This window comes from Macaca thibetana, chromosome 8, assembly GCF_024542745.1.
Source record: "Macaca thibetana thibetana isolate TM-01 chromosome 8, ASM2454274v1, whole genome shotgun sequence".
NCBI lineage: Eukaryota > Metazoa > Chordata > Mammalia > Primates > Cercopithecidae > Macaca > Macaca thibetana.
Genome location: NC_065585.1, coordinates 2,081,908 through 2,101,024, shown reverse-complemented (window position 1 = coordinate 2,101,024; position 19,117 = coordinate 2,081,908). Strand labels below are relative to the sequence as shown.

General features: G+C 48.0%; 1 pseudogene; it reads right to left on the bottom strand.

Moving 5' to 3' along the window:
- Positions 1-10,624: 10,624 nt before the first annotated feature.
- On the bottom strand, positions 10,625-16,272 carry LOC126961615 (uncharacterized protein FLJ40521-like; annotated as a pseudogene).
- Positions 16,273-19,117: the final 2,845 nt, after the last annotated feature.

The following is a 19,117-nucleotide window of genomic DNA, read 5'->3' as shown; positions in this document are numbered from 1 at the left end:
AAGAAAAAAAAAGCTGGGAAAAAATAAAAGCAAACAGTGAAATGGAATATTTTAACCCAACTATGTTAGTTCTCACATTAAATGTAAATGAACTTATTCTAATTTAAAGACAGAAAGTTTTAGGCTGAATAAAGATAACAATAAACTGGTCACAGCACTTATTTTAAAAGGAAGGACACAGGCCAGACATGGTGGCTCATGTCTGTAATCCCAGCACTTTGAGGGGCTGAGGTCAGAGGATCTCTTGAGCCCAAGAGTTCAAGACAATCCTGGGCAACATAGCAAGACCCTGTCTACAAAAAAAAAAAAGGTCACTGAAAGAAGACAATGGGAAAAGATACATCATACTGATAGTATTAGGCAGGAAATGCAACTGAAATAAAAGGATATTTATAGTGATATAAGGGTCAACACAATAGGACAATATTTTAATCCTACATTTGTACATATCTAATACCAGCTTCCAAACATTTAAGCACAATATGACAAAGCTGAAAATCAAGGCAAATCCACAATCACACTTAGGTTTTTGTTTGTTTGTTTGTTCGTTTGGTGTTTGTTTTGTTTTGTTTTGTTTTTGAGATGGAGTTTTGCTCTTGTTGCCCAGACTAGAGTGCAATGGCACGATCTTGGCTCAATGCAACCTCCACCTCCCAGGTTCAAGTGATTCTCCTGCCTCAGCCTCCTGAGTAGCTGGGATCACAGGCATGTGCCACCATGCCCAGCTAATTTTGTATATCTAGTAGAGATGGGGTTTCTCCATGTTGGTTAGGCTGGTCTTGAATTCCCGACTTCAGGTGATCTGCCCGCCTCGGCCTCCCAAAGTGCTGGGATTACAGGCACGAGCCACCGTGCCTGGCCAGGTATTTTAATATGAATCTTTAAGTAACTGATAGAACAAGCAGACCAAAAAATAGAATACATGAATTTATACAGGATTATAAATATTCACATACTGAACATACATGGAATGCTGTACCAAACACCTGGAGAATCCACATTTCTTTAAGTGAATGTAGAACGTTTATCACATGTGTCCCATGCTCAGCCATGCAATTAATCTAGAATTAGAAATAAAACATATAAAGGTTGGAAAGAAATAAATGCAATATGGCAAGAAAAAGGTATGACTAGAAAGGAAATGAAAATGTCATTATTTGCAAATGATATACTTGCATATGGGGAGAAACCAAAAGAATTTGCAAACAAAATATACATAAATTTAACAGGGTTCTGAAGGTCAAGGTACAAAAATCAAATATATTCTATAGACTGACAAGGTAAAGTGAAATGTAAAAGACAATATCATTTATATTATCATCAAAACCAATATAATGTTTAAAATGAAACCCAACAAGAGATGCAGAAGATCTCTACCCTGAAAAACCAAGAAAATACACATGAGGCCGGGCATGGTGGCTCACGCCTGTAATCCCAGCACTCTGGGAGGCCGAGGTGGGTGGATCATGAGGTCAGGAGTTCAAGACCAGCCTGGTCAACGTGGTGAAATCCTGTCTCTACTAAATATACAAAAACTTAGCCGGGTATGGTGGTGGGTGCCTGTAATCCCAGCTACTTGGGAAGCTGAGGCACGAAAATCACTTGAGCCCAGGAGGTGGAGGTTGCAGTGAGCCAAGATCGCACCATTGCACTCCAGCCTTGGCGACAGAGTGAGACTCCATTTCAAAGAAATAAAAATAAAAATACACATGAGAAAAAAATGGAGATCTACGTAAGGAAGGACATACAAAGGCATCTGTTGGAAGAGTTAATACTTTTAAACTGATGTATAGACTTGATGCAATCCTGATCAAAAGGGTATCAGGAATGATGATAATGATGAGGATGTCAAAATTCGCCTGCTGAGTCTATAATTTACCTGGAAATACTAAAATTTTAGAATAACCAGGGCAACCTTGGAGAAGAACAAGGGCTTATGAATCACGTGTCAAGATTTTCTGAAACTTTCTGTTGTTGTGACAGCTAGGTATTGGCAAAGGGGACAGACAGCTGCTGAGTTGGGCCCATGTTTTAGCAGCACTTGATCACCAGGCTGGAACGAGCGGACTGGTTCTGCCGAGTTCACAGGGCTCCTGTTCAGAGCAAGCTTATGCAAAACATGAAGAATTTGTCCCACCTGAGTATGTTTAATAGTTGGCTTTCTACCAAGGGGCACCCCAGTAACCTGAGACAGATTAGCAGCCAAGGGTCTCCCCTATATAATTTCTTAGGGACTTAACCTGATCCCACTTCTGGGGGTCACTCTTACCCGGAGCAGTGCAAGGCCAAAGCCCTAAATCCATTTCAGTTGAGTTTCCTGACACGGTTTGGTAAGAACTGTTTTTAGGGTTTGATTTTTCCTTTCCATCGGTCCAGAGGATTGTGGTCTCCATGCTGAGTGCGACTCCCAATTTATTCCGAGTGCCCTGTGTACTTGGGACAACCACAGGGCTCTCATAAGGGCAATCAGTTCTGCCTCCTGTGCAGAGATTCCCATTAGTAAAGTCCCCGCTTCTGTTACCTTGGAAACAGTTACCAAGGCATATGCAACATTTCTTTTTCTGTTGGTTACCAGGCTGCTCCCTTCCACGAACAATGTCCAGTCTGAATGTGGCAGGGCTGTGTCCTTTAAATCAGGGCAACTGGGCTGGGCGCGGTGGCTCACGCCTGTAATCCCAGCACTTTGGGAGGCCGAGGAAGGTGGATCACGAGGTCAGGAGATCGAGACCATCCTGGCTAACACGGTGAAACCCCGTCTCTACTAAAAATACAAAAAATTAGCCGGGCGTGGTGGCGGGCACCTGTAGTCCCAGCTACTGGGAGGCTGAGGCAGGAGAATGGCGTGAACCCGGGAGGCGGAGCTTGCAGTGAGCCGAGATCGCGCCACCGCACTCCAGCCTGGGCAACAAAGCGAGACTCCGTCTCAAAAATAAAATAAAATAAATAAATAAATAAACAAGCAAACAAATAAATTAGGGCAACTGGAAGACACCTGGTAGATAATTTCTAAATGATTGTGCATAGGTTCTTTGTGCTCTTCAGTAGCAGGAAGTACAGTTTCTGGGTTTAAGGCTCCAGCAGTCTGCACTTTTCCTGCAGGGTCATCTGGAGGTGTGGCCTGGCATTTGCTCAGCCTGCCTGCTGTCAGTCCTTCTGTTCTAGTAACACCAGCACCTGGTGAGGTTCGTGGATCATGATGGGCTGTCCCCAAACCAACTTTTCAGCTTCCTTTAACAGCAGGCAGGTGGCAGCAACCACCCTTACACAAGGGGCCAGTCTTTGGCCACAGTGTCCAGTAAGCCACTGGCTGCAATATTCTTCCTAATTTCTGTGTAAGGACCCCTAGTGTTAGACCCAGTCTCTCAGGCTCGTGAAAGGGCTTGTGAGAATTTGGGAGCCCGAGGACTAGGGCAGAGGTTAACTTAGGTTTCAGTTATTCACATGCGTGCTGGTGTTTTGTTCACGGGAGAAGGGGCCACGGTTAGCTCCTTCAACAGTTTGTCTAGTGGCTTCACCGTAGTTCATAGTTAGGAATCCAGATTAACAAAACCCTGTTATGCCTAGAAATCCTCTTAGCTGCCTTCGGGTAGCTGTGGCTGAGATGGAAGAGGTTGCATTTCGCCCTTCCACTGTTAGAGCTCTGTTTCCCTTCTGTCAGAGAAAACCTAAATATTCCACAGTTTGTTGGCATATTTGAGCCTTTTTACTTGAAACCTTAGATCCACAGGTTGCTAGATGGTTTAGCGTTTTAATGGTGTGATTCTGATAGTCCCATTCAGAGGGGCTAGATCTTAGTAAATCATCCACATATTGTAACTATACCCAGTTTTTCAATTGTAAGCTCCTCAAATCTTGAGCCAAGGCTACTCCATATATAGTTGGAGAGCTTTGAAATCCTGGTGGGAGCACAGTCCAATGATACTGAAATTGTGTGTGGCTTTAGGACCTATGTATTCAAAGGTGAACAACAGTTAGCTTTCTGTGTCTGTGGGTATGCAACAGAAAGCTTCTTTTAAATCCGATACTGCAAACCATTTATGATCTCCAGGAAGAGAAACAGACATAGCATACAGGTTAGCTACAGTGGGACGTATGTCCTCTACAACATCCCAGTTTGGGTCCGTGCAGGGAATTGCTCTGGTCAGGATCTAGAGTGTTGTCTGGATTTTCATCATGAAGCTGCTGTGCCTCTTCCTTTACTTCATTTAAAACCAGTTGTGGCTCATCTGCAGTGAGCATATTGTCCCAGAGAGCCTGCACGTCTGCCCAGGAGAGATGGTGTGCGGCAAATAGTGGTCAATAATTCAGCCATCTTTCGGGCATCCTCCCTGTCTGTAGGGAGGGTTAGAGTTCTTCCAATTTAACAAGTCTGAGGTGGAGCAGGGATTACAGGCCCAATCATTTCGGGCTGGAGTTGCTTGCTGATGGATGTTGTCATCGTGGGAACATTATGCAGTGCCCTGCTCTGGACTCCGTGACTTCTCGGCCAAAATTAGTACCTAGCCTAGTCTGAGAGGAAGACAGTAGCCCTGGTGCTTCCCTGTACTCTGGGAGTCACATTCCCTCTCTTTTCTGAGCTGGGGCAGGAGACACTATGGGGTTTAGGGTACTCACTGTCAGGTTTGGAGGTTTTCTCCTCCTCCCCTGGGGAGCAGGACAGACCTTAGCAGTGCCTCACTCCATGAGCTCATTTCCCTTTGCTTCAGCATCCTCGTTACGCAGCCACATACATGTCAAGGTGTTCTGCCCCCTTTACCTGACCTCTGGCAGAACAGTTTTAATGGATAAATGGTATGAAATTGCAAAGATCCAAAAACTGGCCCCCGTTTCTCAGACCCCCAAACAAACATTGGCCAAGCTGTGTTGCAATAAAAGATTTTTTTTTTTTTTTTTTTTTTTTTGGGCTGGTCATGGATGGATAACCAAAGTTCTTCCAATGTGACAGAATTCTCCCTAAATGACTGTGTAGGGAGAGACAGAGCATTGCCTGTACTGGAGCCGGAAGACATAATGACTCCTGTGCTGGGCACAGGACTTGCATGTGGCCACTTGTCTCTTTCTTTCTTTCCTTCCTTCCTTCCTTCCTTCCTTCCTTCCTTCCTTCCTTCCTTCCTTTCTCTCTCTCTCTCTCTCTCTCTCTTCCTTTCTTCCTTTCTTTCAGTAAATATCCATTTTATTTTTCTCCTGAGAATAGTCCGTCTTCAGTCTTTAAGGACTCAGTTCCTCATGTGGGCTTTGGTGGGGGTCACAGGGCAGCACTCACAGGTCTAAATCAAGGTGGGGGTGTTCAGTCCTTGTGGGCTTCACGAGATCCATTCCTGACTCCCTTGTTGTGAATTGCACAACCCGCACGAGAATGTAGCTTCACACACAGCTGGGGAAGCTCACAGGCATTGAAGACGCTTGCTTCAGAAAAGTCCCTGACTGCTGTGGCCTCATGATGTTTCCAATGATGAATTTCTTTTCTTTTCTTTTTTCTTTTTCTTTTGAGATGGAGTCTCACTCTGTCGCTCAGGCTGGAGTGCAGTGGCGCGATCTCAGCTCACTACAACCTCCGCCTCCCAGGTTCAAGAGATTCTCATGCCTCCTGAGTAGCTGGGATTACAGGCACCCACCATCACACCCAGCTATTTTTTGTATTTTTAGTAGAGACGGGGTTTTGTCATGTTGGCCAGGCTGGTCTGGAACTCCTGATCTCAGGTGATCCACCCACCTTGGCCTTGCTGGGATTACAGGTGTGAGCCACCACGCCCGGCCTCAGATGATGAATTTCTTAATGGCCTTGTCCTTGGCCACACATCAGGCACCATTCGCGCAGCAAATCGGCTGCACATGGCCGCAGCCCTTCTTGGCATGACCATTGTTCCTTCTTTTCTTTGTCATCTTGGAGGCACAGACCAGAGAGAGGACAATTGTCCCTTTCTTTTGGCCAATTTCTCCCTTTTGGAATGGGAATGTTTACCCAATGCCTGCATCCCCATTGTATCTTGGAAATAAATAACTTGTCTTTGAGTTCGTAGGCTCATAGGTGGAAGGAACTCATTTCCAGATGAGACTGAACCTGGGACTGGAGGCTTTTGGTTATGTTGATGCTGGGACGAGTTAAGACTTTGGGGAGCTACTGAGAAGGGACGATCTTACTTTGCAATATGAGAAGGACATGAGATTCGGGAAGCCCAGGGTGGAATGATATGGTTTAGATGTCTGTCTCTTCTAAATCTCATGGGGAAAAGGCCTCAAAGGCATTTCAGAAATCTCCGGAAGCGTAGTCCCTGGTGGTGGAGGTGGGCCTGGTGGGATTTCAGAAGTCTCCGGAAGTGTAGTCCCTGGTGGTGGAGGTGGGCCTGGTGGGTGGTGTTTGGATTGTGGGGGTAGGTCCCTCATGAACATGTTGGTGCCATCCTCATGACAGTGAGTGAGTTCTCACTCTGAGTTCATGTGAGATGTAATTGTTTAAAAGAGTGAGGTGCCTCCTACCCCCAACTCCACTCTTGTTATGTGAGATACCTGCTGTGGGGAAAAGAAAGAGAGATCAGATTGTTACTGTGTCTATGTAGAAAAGGAAGACATAAGAAACTCCATTTTCATCTGTACTAAGAAAAATTGTTCTGCTTTGAGATGCTGTTAACCTGTAACTTGAGCCCCAGCCCTGTGCTCACAGACACATGTGCTGTATTGAATTAAGGTTTAATGGATTTAGGGCTGTGCAGGATGTGCCTTGTTAACAATATGTTTGCAGGCAGTACGCTTGGTAAAAGTCGTCGCCATTCTCCGTTCTCTGTTAACCAGGGACACAATGCACTGCGGAAAGCCACAGGGACCCCTGCCCCTCCACACCTGTGGGTATTTCTTGTCAGGTGGAGACCAGAGACTGAGAAAACAAATAAGACACAGAGACAAAGAATCGAGAAACAATAGTAGGCCCAGGAGACTGGCGCTTAACGTGTGAGGACCTGCACCAGCACTGGTCTCTGAGTTCCCTCAGTATTTATTGATCACTGTTTTTACTATCTTGGTGAAGGGGGTGTGGCCGGGCAACAGGGTGATGGCGGGGAGAAGGTCAGCAGGGAAACATGTGAGCAAAGGAATGTGTATCATGAATAATTTCAAGGGAAGGTACTGTGCCTGGATGTGCACATAGGCCAGATTTATGCTTCATTTTACACAAACATCTCAGTGTAGCAAAGAGTAACAGAGCAGTATTGCTGCCAGCATATCTCGCCTCCAGCCACAGGGCGGTTTTCTCCTATCTCAGAATAGAATGAATGGTCGGCTTTACACTGAGACATGCCATTCCCAGGGAAGAGCAGGAGACAGAGGCCTTCCTCGTATCTCAACTGCAAACAGGCCTCCCTCTTTCACTCCTCCTCCTCAGCACAGACCCTTCACGGGTGTTGGGCTGGAGGATGTAAGGTCTTTCCATTCCCATGAGACCATATCTCAGGCTGTCTCAGTGCGGGCAAACCTTGGACAATACCCAGGCTTTCTCAGGCAGAGATCCCTGCAGCTTTCCGCAGTGCATTGTGTCCCTGGTTAACAGAGAACGGAGAATGGCGATGACTTTTACCGAGCATACTGCCTGCAAACATATTGTTAACAAGGCACATCCCGCACAGCCCTAAATCCCTTAAACCTTGATTCAATACAGCACATGCTTCTGTGAGCACAGGGCTGGGGTTCAAGTTACAGGTTAATAGCATCTCAAAGCAGAACAATTTTTCTTAGTACAGATCAAAATGGAGTTTCTTACGTCTTCCTTTTCTACTTAGACACAGTAACAATCTGATCTCTCTTTCTTTTCCCCGCAACCTACTTCCCCTTTGCCTTCTGCCATGATTAGAAACTTCTTGAGGCCTCCCAAGAAGCCAAGCAGATGCCGGCGCCATGCTTCCTGTACAGCCTGCAATACCAACAGCCAATTAAACCTCTTTTCTTTGTAAGTTGCCCAGTCTTAGGTATTTCTTTACAACAACAAAGGAATAGACTAATACAACAGGAAAGAGTCAAAATTTTCTTGTCTCAGTTTCCCTGGAGAACAGTAATTTTATATTTATAGTGGTTATTATGGTGATTTATGCCAACAAAGGGCACTTGACTAATAATTTCTTTTTTTTTCCTGAGAATCTTGCTCCAGATTGACTAATAATTTCCTAGAAAACTACCATGCTTAGGATAAAAATCCAAGCTCTTCTGCCGTGCCACTCCCAGAATTGTTTGTCCTGTCACTGTGGGAGTGAGCTGGGCTGGGTCTGAGATCTTATGTCCCAGGGAGAAATGCTCCCCGCACCACCCCAGGAGGACCCCAGGGGCCCTGGAAGTTGGAAGCGGAGGTTGACCCATGGTGGTTCTGAGCTCCTATCTCTGAGTCAATAGGCAAATCAAGTGGCTGTGCCATCCTAGCTGGGGCTGTTTTCAACTCAACCAAGGAAGCGAGCTGGCACCGCACCACGGCGTGGGGGGAAATGTCTGTGGGCTCGAGGCTCTCTGTCATCTCTTACGTCTCCTACATCCAAGAGAAAAAGTTAATAGGAACCAGAGCCCCTAGAAAGAGACAAGGCTGTGGAAAGTCCAAAGACTTCTGCAGTGAGGGCTTGGTCACCCTGTAACTGAGTGGCTGGTCTTCAAAATGCATTTTTAGACCTGTTTCCTTTCTCTTCGGTTTCAAGATATAACCTCGAAGCAAACTGCAGAAGCCTTTTCCCTTAGCCTTGAAATAGACTCCTCATCCCTCCCTTTCTCACCGTAAATAACCCCTCCCATTTCTCTAACGGTCCATTAGTATCTAATTATGTGCCTTCTTAGAAGTGCCGCAGGCTAATCTTGAGACAGACAGGCCAAGCCTGGAGACCCAGCTGCAAAATTCCGGAGATGACTTCAAAGCGGGTAATTAACAGCCCGGCCATAGTTGCGATGATGCCAGCCCACGTTCTAGGTGGACTGAGACCCAAGACTGCCACCAGGACAGGACACACAGGCGCTGTGCTCAGCATGATTCCTGCATGCCTTCCATATCGAGCTTTCCATTTGTGAACGCTTGCCTTTCCCCCCACGTTTGAAGTGGTTGCTCTGGGTCAGAATCCAGCTACTTCCTTTCACTAGTCTTGGCGAATGAAGTCTCTTCCTTTCTACCGGCCCCTGCTGTTGTTAATCAGACTCTGCCAGCAGAGAACCCCTGAACCTGTGGCGGCTCCAAGCCCACCAGTAAAGAGCCCTTTCCTGAGGACAAAATACACGTGAATGAACAGGGGACAGGGGATGTTACAGCGGCCGCACCCAGCGTCGTAGGAAGCCCCAGGCATTAGGGTCCAGCAGTGCACTAGTCAGCTCTGGCCACCATAACAAACACCACAACTGGGGGCTTAAGCTACAGGAATGGATTCTCTCGTCCTGGAGGCTGGAGGTCCAAGATCAAGGTGTCAGCAGGGCTGGCTCCCCGTGAGGCCCCTCTCCTTGGCGTGCAGATGGCATCTGCACCCTGCATTCTCACAGTTGCCCTCTGTGTGTGTCTGTGTCCTCATCTCCTCTTATAAGGACACCAGGCATGCTGGACGAGGGCCCACCCTAATGACCCCATTCTACCGTAATCACCTTAAGGACCCTATTTTCAAATGCGATCACATTCTGAGATAGTGGGGGTGAGGGCTCAACTTATGAATTTGAGGGGGGCACGGTTCAGCCATAACAAGTGCCCATGGGCTTTCTCCAGCTGCCATATATATATATTTTTTTTTCTTTTTTTCTTTTTTTTGAGATGGAATCTCACCCTATCACCCAGGCTGGAGTGCAGTGATGCTATCTCAGCTCACTGCAACCTCCACTTCCTGGGTTCAAGCTATTCTCCTGCCCCAGCCTCCGGAGTAGCTGAGATTACAGGCATGCACCACTACAACCAGCTAATTATTTTATCTTTAGTAGAGACGGGGTTTCACCATGTTGGCCAGGCTGGTCTCAAACTCCAGACCTCGTGATCCACCAGCCTCGGCCTCCCAAAGTGCTGAGATTACAGGTGTGAGCCACCGCGCCCGGCCGCAGTTGCCCTGTGTTTTTATGTATTATTTTATTTCTTCTCCTCTCACTCCTCCTCTACCTTATTATTTTATACAAATTACTAAATCTGTTGTAAATTAACAGACTTAGTATTTATGTTACAAAGTATTCTTTTTTTTTGTTTTTTTTTTTGTTTTTTTTTTTTTTGAGACGGAGTCTGGCTCTGTCACCCAGGCTGGAGTGCAGTGGCTGGATCTCAGCTCACTGCAAGCTCCGCCTCCCGGGTTTGCGCCATTCTCCTGCCTCAGCCTCCAGAGTAGCTGGGACTACAGGCGCCCGCCACCTCGCCCGGCTAGTTTTTTGTATTTTTTTTTTAGTAGAGACGGGGTTTCACTGTGTTAGCCAGGATGGTCTCGATCTCCTGACCTCGTGATCCACCCGTCTCGGCCTCCCAAAGTGCTGGGATTACAGGCTTGAGCCACCGCGCCCGGCCTGTTACAAAGTATTCTAACAGGATTGGCTGGCTTCCCAGAGCACACACTTTCACCCAGAGAGAGATGTGTATTGATCAGAGTGTGGTGGGGAAAGGAAGGTTGCTTGTTTTCACACGGGATGGAATAAAGGGTGGAATATAGACTCAGGAGGCGGCACGACTGGTGGAAGACCCAGCAGCATGGATGTCAGGGAAGCTGTCCCCACACTGAGGACAAAATACACGTGAATGAACAGGGGACAGGGGATGTTACAGCGGCCACACCAAAGTCAACACAGTGAGAAGACTTGATGGTGGACATGTCAGCTTGAAGCACCCAAGAAGAGGTCTCAAACATTCTCCTGGCAGCAGTGGTCAGAGGGCTATGGGTTAGAGGGGAGGGATGAGTGGGTGGAGCAAGGGGATTTTTAGGGCCCTGAAACGATTCTGCAACATTGTAATGGTGGACACATGATGTTATGGATTTGTCAAAACCCGCAGAATATACAACACAAAGAGTGAGCCCTGATGTAAGCTATAAACTTGTGTTAGTAACCACGTGTCAATATTGGTTTTTCCATTGTACCACGTGAATGCAGGGTGTTAGTAACAGGAGAAATGTGAGAGACAGGAGGATACATGGGCACCCTCTGTACTATCTTCTCAATTTTCTATAAAGCTAAAACTGCTCAAAGAAATAGAGTCTATTGATAAATAAATAAGTTTTCCTGGAAGCTGCTGCAATCCCCAAGGTCCCCAAACAGCTTCCACCTACTGTCACTCTCTACAGCAACGAGCATCTCCACGAGCTCGCAGGAGGATCTCTGTGCCGTCTACACACGCGCCCGGCTTCAGCCATCACCAGAAAGGAGGGCCTCTGCTTAATCTTCCAAGTTCTACGTGAGTTTCCCTTGGAAAACTCTAATTCAGAGCCACACGGGAGGGAGTCTGGTGGTTCTTCAGAAGAGGGTGTGCTGGGTTCAAGGCTACAACAGAAAATCCAGCACCATCCACCCCAAAGTCAACACAGCATCTAACACAACCTCCCCTCACATTTACCTTCTGAAAAGGATGTGACATCCCCACGCTTCCTCCTGACATCACAGTTGGCAGCAATTCCTCTCAGCTTTTATTTATCTGAAAAATGCCTTTATTTTGCCCTAATTTGTGAGGGAAATTGTGCATAGTGTCAGAGTCCAAGCTGGCAATTTGATTTCTTACCAGTGTCTGCTTCTGGCTTCCAAAGTTCCTGTTTGAGAAGACAGCCGTCATTCTGGGGGTTCCTGTTTGAGAAGACAGTCATCATCCTCGGGGTTCCTGTTTGAGAAGACAGTCATCATCCTCGGGGTTCCTGTTTGAGAAGACAGCTGTCATCCTCGGGGTTCCTGTTTGAGGAGACAGCCATCATTCTGGGGGTTCCTGTTTGAGGAGACAGCCATCATTCTGGGGGTTCCTGTTTGAGGAGACAGCCGTCATCCTCAGGGTTCCTGTTTGAGGAGACAGCCATCATTCTGGGGGTGCCTGTTTGAGAAGACAGCCGTCATTCTCATGGTTCCTATTTGAGGAGACAGCCGTCATCCTTGGGGTTCCTGTTTGAGGAGACAGCCGTCATTCTCTTGGTTCCTATTAGAGGAGACAGCTGTCATTCTCGTGGTTCCTGTTTGAGGAGACAGCCGTCATCCTTGGGGTTCCTGTTTAAGGAGACAGCCGTCGTTCTCAGGGTTCCTGTTTGAGGAGACAGCCGTCGTTCTCAGGGTTCCTGTTTGAGGAGACAGCCGTCATTCTCTTGGTTCCTATTAGAGGAGACAGCTGTCATTCTCGTGGTTCCTGTTTGAGGAGACAGCCGTCATCCTTGGGGTTCCTGTTTAAGGAGACAGCCGTCGTTCTCAGGGTTCCTGTTTAAGGAGACAGCCGTCGTTCTCGGGGTTCCCTAGTGCTAAGGTGTTTTTTTCTCCTGGCTACATCTAACAGTTTTCTCTTTTCCTTTAGTTTCAGCAGTTTGACTACGATGTGACTAAGTATGGCTTTCTTCAGCTTTATACTTCATGGAGTTCAATAAGCCTATTGAATCTGTGGGTTAATGCCTCTTATCAGTTTTGGAAAATTGGCTACTATACATAAAAATAATATTGCTCCTATCCCATTCTCACCCTTCTCCTGGGATTCCAATATACATGTTAGACAGTTGGATCAGTACCATATGGCCCTCTCCTCTGTGTGTGTGTGTGTGTGTGTGTGTGTGTGTGTGTGTATGTGTACTTTTAATTCTATTTTGTCTCTATGCTTTATTTTGGATAATTTCTATGGACCTGTCTGAAATTTTATTAATCCTTTTTGCTACTGTATGTTTGGTCTGCTCTTAAGCACATCCAATGAGTTCTTAATTTCAGGTATTATATTAATTGGTTAATATAATAATAAAAACTTATTTTTATTATTTATTTTTAATAACAGATAAGCACTTATTTTCATAGCTTCCATCTCTCTGTTGAAATTCTCCATCTTTTCATCCATTTTGTGCATCCTTTCCTCCATCTTATTTCATGTATTTACAACAGTATTGTAAAGCACTTGTCTGCTAATTCTTTCATCTGGGTTATCTGTGTGTCTGCTTCTATTGCATAGCTTATCTCTTGGTTGAAAATCACACTCTCGGCCGGGCGCGGTGGCTCAAGCCTGTAATCCCAGCACTTTGGGAGGCCGAGATGGGCGGATCACAAGGTCAGGAGATCGAGACCATCCTGGCTAACATGGTGAAACCCCGTCTCTACTAAAAAAAGTACAAAAAACTAGCCGGGCAAGGTGGCGGGCGCCTGTAGTCCCAGCTACTCGGGAGGTTGAGGCAGGAGAATGGCGTGAACCTGGGAGGCAGAGCTTGCAGTGAGCTGAGATCCGGCCACTGCACTCCAGCCTGGGCGACAGAGCGAGACTCCGTCTCAAATAAAAAAAAAAAAGAAAGAAAATCACACTCTCCTGTAATTCTTATAATTTTTGGTAGTGTACTAGAAATTATATGCAAAAGAACCAAGAAACATCAGTCTCTCCCTGCAGATAGAGCTCTGCCAATGACTAACCCGCCCTCAGCACCATTCAGCTCCACTGCGAGGAAGGGCCTCCCGAGACTGGCAGTTCCTTCAGATTTGCACCCATCACTTTCCAATGCATTTGAAAGCAGTGATAATTTTTGTACATAATTCCATTTCTTTCTCATTGTTGAGATAGAAAGGATGGCTTCACACTCTTTCCTCATGCTAACTGGAAGTGAAACTCTTGTCTTTTTGCATTACAAAATCTGGGAGTTATTTGTCATTATGACCCATTTTTTCATTTACATTATTCATCTGTGGATCTTTTTTCCTTATTCAGTCTTACCAGATATTTGTCTAATTTTTGTTCCTTCAAAGACACAGCCATAGCCATGTGATTTTACCTTGGTTTTCTGTTTTGTTAATAGGCATTCTCAGTCCTGTCTCTTTTCTTCAGTTGAGTTTCAAAATGCGGAGATTGGACCCTGAGCTTGCTAACTTCAGGCTTCCCACCGGTTTCCCCCAATAACTCCAGCATTGATTCCCTAAGAAAAAAGTCTCCCTCCTACTCACTAAATATCACTCTAATGGCTGAGAAAATTATTAATTCAAAAATAAGGCCAGGCATGGTGGCTCATGCCTGTAATCCCAGCACTTTGGTAGGCTGAGGAGGGTGGATCATTTGAGGCCAGGGGTTCGAGACCAGCCTGGGCAACATGATGAAACCTCGTCTCTACTAAAAATACAAAAAGTAGCCAGGCGTGATGGTGCACAACTGTACTCTCAGCTACTTGGGAAGCTGAGGCAGGAGAATCACTTGAGCTCGGGGGACAGAAGTTGCAGTGAGCCAAGATTGCACCACTGCACTCCAGCCTGGGCAAGAGAACAAGACTCCATCTTAAAAAAAAAAAAAAAAAAAAAAAAAAAAAAAAATTGACCTTTCTTATTTCCCAATGCAAATATGTACAGTTAGATTTTTTTTCTCAGGTACAGCTTTTGCTGCAGCCCAATAGTTTTGATAGTAGTATCTTAGTTTTAATCATTTCTAGGTATTTTAATTTCCAATATGACTTCTTCTTTAACTGTGGTTTATTAGAATAGTGGTTTTCAATCTTTTAATATGTGTGACTATGTCACTGATGCTTTTGTTAAGAACTTCTGTGCTGGGTCAGAGAATATTGTCAGCGTGGTAAATGTGCCAGTTTGAAAATGATAACAAAATCCTTGCTCACTGTTGCCTTGAAAAAAAGAAAATAATAACAATCTGTACATTTAGAACAAAATGAAAGTACTGGGCTCTCTGGTTCAAGGGCTCCCTGGTGGCTGTGTGTTTGACTGATTTTGCAGCATTAACAAGAAGGGCTGTGCACCGTGGGGAGACCATTCAGGTCTAAACCTGATGTTTACTGACGTCACTAAACCCAAAGTCAGAAACGGAACACAATCGCACACACCTGTCCATCTAAGGAGAGCACCTGATGAATTGCTCAGGCATGGGGAGTGAGGAGCCAGAGTGTGAGGCCCCCACTGCTGACCCAGCTCTCTCTGCACCCTCATGCCTCTCTGGGGTGCCGCTGTCGTTCCTCCTGGAAGCCCTGTCAGCAGCAGAGAGGGGTCTCGCTGGGGACACCCAGACACCAGTCCCCAGATTAAGACAGGGCAAGGAGACGACCTGTTCCCAGGGAGAGCTGTGCATGGAGCCCCCAAGGCAGGGCCAGGAACTGGAGCATGAAAGAAGCCAAGGCACCAAAACTATGAACAGTCAAAAGGGCTAAAGCTCCACGGCCCTAAGAATTGACGCTCAAACCAGGGTTCCACATGGCAAGGGGAGGAGAAAGGCAAGCAAGTTACGACCTGAGCAGAGCCACGAGGGGCAACAAGAAACCTGCCAGGCCCCACACGTGTGCCTGGGGGCAAATGGTTAGGATCTGAGCTTCCCAACAGCCAAGGTGAAAAGGAAAGAGTCAGGTATAAGTGTAGCGGGAGCACAGTCATCTTCAGTTCAACAATTCAGCCTAGCATTCCATAGCAAGAGTGCAGGGACGGAGACTGTGGGACTCATTCAGGACACCTCTCGGGGAGGCCTCTGGACATCGCGCCAAGATTCCCTCACTGGAAAAATTCCACGGTGTGTTTCTGTCCGTGCCTATGCCAGGGTTGGCGCACATACCCACACAGCAGCTTCCTGGCACCCAGCTCTCGGACGGTGAATACAATAAGGGCAGGAAGGAAGGTCATCCACTTCATCTAAACAGGAAGCTCTCACATTTTCCTGATTGAGATCTATACTTTAAAAAGTTAAATAAATATATACACACCCAAAACACTGACACAGAAAACATTCACAGAACTTATTTACATACATTTATAACTGATCAACATATTTATAACAAAACAAATATAAAATATGAAATAAAATATGAAACACAATGTATATTTGTATATCTAAAACATTATATACACATATATACACAAGCAAAAATATATAAACATAAATAAAACACTTTTTTATTTAATTACTTTCTTCATTAAAATATATGTGTCCTAATTGTGCATAATGTACCCTGATCTTTGTTATTCAGTTAAATTCTATTCTTTCATCTTCTAGAACATACAAACATGGTTCCTATTCGCCAGCTGGGTTTTATGACCCGGGTTCCTTGGACAGTGCTGCTCCCGGCTCCGCTCAGAAGCAGAGTGCAGGCCGAGGCTCCGCGCGGCTGCGCCGGGCTTGAATTCAGCCCTCTACCTATTACCTGGGTGATCCTGAATCAGGGCACCAACCATCCGGGTTTGCCCAGCACTGAGGGCTTCCCAGGTCGCAGGACTTTGGTGCTAAAATTGGGACATTGGTCCCCCATCAGGAAGCCATCTCCTCAGGTCTCTGTTCCATTTTATTATTTTTAGAATTGGACTCATCATGGTACCCACCTCCTAGGATTGAAGTCAGGCCAGAAATGAAGAATATTGATAGAATAAACACTCAGCAAATGTCACTGGGGCCTGTGGGCTGTGCTCCTACAGGCCTCTCTGCTGCCAGAGGGACACTGGCTCACACACCTGGACAGGTGTTGGAGTCTGGGGCCAGGGGACGGGGGCTCCTGACAGAGACCACCAGGAACAAGCAAGCCCTTAACGAGGTGGCCCTGCCTCTCCAGGGCAACTGCGGGACCAAGTCAGGGAACCGTGGAGGCAAAGACCCCAGAGCCGTGCCCCTCCCTCACAGCCACATCTTTGCTCTGGGCTGTTTTGAAGCCTGTCCACGAACTATGCTCATTCCAGGGGTGCCCCCAGGAACAGCAACAGCCTGTGCCTTCCGGGGAGCTGGAGTGATCCGTGATGGGGACAACTGCATGACCCAGCAAAGTATCCTGGGAACACCAGGCCTGCACCCGCCGCCCTGCTGACCACAGGCTGACTGACCCTTTCCCATCCCTGGCTACTCCCCGCCACCTCCAGGGGCTGCTGTGTCTGGGAGTTAATTCACCAAGGAGAGAAAAAATGAGGCCAGGAGCACAGCTGGATGCAGTACCGAGGAACTTGGTCAGCCCTGAGGAGGGCCAGTGCCTTCTCGTGGGCACTAAAAGCTGTGCGGCTCTGAGCACGGCCCTCTTGGCCGTGGCTGCTCCAACATCCCACCACCAGCCGCAGGCTCAGATGAGTATCTACAGACCCCTCAGCCACTTCCTTTGAGAACTGTGTATTCCTTCCAGCCTCTGACCTCCAACTGCCACCTGGACTCCTTTATTGCACGTGCCTCCAATGCCACTGTTCTTTTGATTGTTCTTTTTGATTTTTGACTTTGCAGATTTCACAGTGCCAGATTCATTCAAATCAATCACAGTGTGAATGGCAAATGAAAAAATGCACATGATAAACAAAGGGCATACGGCCCCTCCCCTCCAAACGACTTCCATCCCGTGCCCTCTAAACCCACCCCCAAAACAGCCCCGACCGACACACAGGCAGAAAGGGCTAGAGCATCAGAGGACAAAGGGAGCAGAGGACGCTGAGCCTGGTCAGGCAGGGGTCAGAGGGCAGGGCCCATCTGGGGCATCCCTAGAGCATGCACCAGGGGAAACAGGAACGGGACAGTCCTGCTGGGTGGGCCACTGCGTGGACGAAGGGGAAATGGCGCCACCTGCCTGCACACTCACTCTTGGGCCGGGTCGGCACCTTCTCTCCCAGCAGCTGTCACCCGAAGCCACAGCAGGGGAGGGGTTTGCTGGGCTGCAGTGCAGGAGAGGATGCCAGGCCCCTGGAGGTGGTGGGCAGCAGTCACGCTGGGGCCAGGGGCAGCCCTTCCCAACCACCTTATGGGTAGCAGTTACCCCTTTCTTCTTTCTGCCACTTACTTCCTGCAAGACCCCTTAGGGCAGGTGACTGGGCCGGTTCACTGCTGCAGACCCAGGGTCCAGCCCTGCCTTGTCATCACACATGCTCAAAAGGATGTGATTCAGGAAATGAAGGCAGGAAGGAGAAAAGAGTGAACCTGACACAGAGTGAAAACTGTGTGACCACCCGGGCTGGAGGGGAGAGCCTGGGGCTACCCCTTAGTGAGACAGCTTCGGGACACCGAGGTCCCAGGGAGGGGCTCCGTGGAGGAAAGTGGGTCGGTGGTCCTCCAGACTGAGGACAGCATTTCCTGACGTCGCTTGGGTCCAGCAGGGCCCTGTGCCCCCTGGTGAGGTGGGGGAGGGTGTGACAGTGCCTCTGGAGGGGAGAGCTGGGTGCCCACCAACCGGGATGTCCACGCTGTTGGGTTCCAGTGGCCCAGTGAGAACATGGGTCAACTCCCTTGGCTCCCGGGGATAAAAAAATAAACAACAACAACAACAGAATAAACGACAGGACAAAGGGAAGACTCCGTGTAGGAGGCAGATGAGTTTAGTGGGGAGGGGGCAGGTCTGTGCTGTGACGGGGCGGCCTAACACTCTGCATCCAGGACCTACATGGGTCCGGGCAGATGCTGCAAAAGAAATTGGAACCACAGCCTCCGAGGGGCCCAGGGACGCTTAAGCACCCGGACAGACCCGGCTGGGCCCCAGCCTCACCTGTGAGAGGTGGAAGTGTGGGAGGACAGAGCTGGGAGGCAGCCTGCGCAGGAGCCGTTTTTCCAGGGCACCAGTCTTCAAAGGCCCGGACTCAGCCCCCTGCAGGTCCCAGAAACTTAGCAAGGGTTCTGGAGCAGCAGCCTCCAACCCCTGCGGCAGCTCCAGGCTCCTGTAAGGCTAAGCCCTGCTTTTCTCTGAGCCACTGAACGCGCCCGAGGGGCCCCTGGAGGCGTCTGCCCTTCTCCTCCCTTCTCCCCTCCTCCCAGGCCACCTCTGCCGGGGAAAGCCTCCAAGCACTCTAGAAAGAACGAAGATTCTGTGCCTGTGGCCTAACCATCCCCGCCGACCTCATTTGCCCTTCCTGGATCTATGCTCCTTCCTGGATCTGCCTGGCCGGCTCCGGGCCGCCCTGCCCTGGCCGCCTCCCGTTCCATCTCAGGTTGTCCAAACCTCACCTGCGCCCCGGGGTCCCTACTCCGCCTCCTCCCTCTTCCTCCTCCTCCGCCTTGAAGCCTCCTCCCTCCCCCGTCCGCGGCCAAATCCAGACCACTCCCGCCCCACCCCAGGGAAAGGGTCGT